This window comes from Vollenhovia emeryi, unplaced genomic scaffold (assembly GCF_000949405.1).
Source record: "Vollenhovia emeryi isolate VEMERY1.0 unplaced genomic scaffold, V.emery_V1.0 DF950818.1, whole genome shotgun sequence".
Lineage (NCBI taxonomy): Eukaryota > Metazoa > Arthropoda > Insecta > Hymenoptera > Formicidae > Vollenhovia > Vollenhovia emeryi.
Window position 1 is genome coordinate 1 of NW_011955548.1, and position 1,162 is coordinate 1,162.

At 37.6% G+C, this 1,162-nt stretch overlaps 1 long non-coding RNA gene across 1 annotated transcript; it reads right to left on the reverse strand.

The window, feature by feature from the left end:
* Positions 1-14: 14 nt before the first annotated feature.
* On the reverse strand, positions 15-1,162 carry LOC105565631. The gene is made up of 3 exons (XR_001009210.1): positions 1,128-1,162; positions 853-950; positions 15-779 (listed from the first exon to the last, which is right to left on the reverse strand). It is a non-coding gene; the product is annotated as an uncharacterized LOC105565631 (long non-coding RNA).

Genomic DNA, 1,162 nt, shown 5'->3' on the forward strand with positions numbered 1-1,162 from the left:
GGAAAGAAATAAGGTGAGGCAATGCGCATCATGAGTTTCAGTTTGGGATCAGCCAATAGAGAACGCCGCACAGTTTCGGCCATTACTAGCGGTCTATTTGAACAGTATTATACTTAACTAGGAAATTCAAACAAATAGGAATGGATAGGAAAATCTCTCAAAGGCATAATTACTGAAAAATTATTACTTTGTCATAACGAATGGAAATAATATCAGGAAAATGAACTTCCGTAAGAAAACCATATTTTTCTATGGCATAATTTTTGGAGGAAAAGATTCTAGTCAATGACTAGAATTAGGATGTTTAATTGAATTGTGATTTATAGAAATAAAGTAGTTAAAAAAAGGGTGAAATTTTAAAACTGGCGGCGTTTAACAATCTTCTGTTATCAACACCGAATAAAGATGTGTATAGAAACATACAATAAATAAATAAAAATTATATTATATCAAATTTCATTGTATACATATTTTAGTAACGCTATTTACAAGTATTAATTAAAGAAATTATTGCGCAATTATCGATTCATTCAAAATACATCGCGAGATGTCTCATCGCGTGATATTTTTGAAACAGCTCATAAACTGAGGCTACATTAGATGCTGTGTTATCAGTATATCAGTTACACCTAGTGATTATCCAGTAACAAGTTGAAATCCATCGTGGATCCGTTAGCTTGGTGCGTTTTAGACGTATCTTGATTGTCCTCTACCACGATCGTTCCGACATGATTCACCGTAACGTACAGGTATGAATATTCGTAGCCACCGGACGCGTTCTGAAATTACAATTGTACATACGAGCGCACGTGTGAGCAGACACAATTCTCGATCGCAAGCTCGCGGGCTTACCTCCTTCACTTCCGCGTACACCGTTCCCTGCCTTCTCGTTCCTTGCACGTAAAATCTGTCTCATATACTTGACGCCATCCTTGACGTAATACAAATGCCTGGGGGAACAAACGCAGACCAAATGTCAGTTATAAGTTGTGAAAGAACGGCGGCTCGGAAGATATTCTCAAAAATCTTGAATCTCCAAGTCACGACGTCGCAACAAGATTCGCGTGCATACGAAGTATATTCAAGATTTCATAGAAAAACACAGCGGAAAGTTTATCCGGTCATACGTGATGTGTCTTCTACGTCCACGACGAGTCTCTTC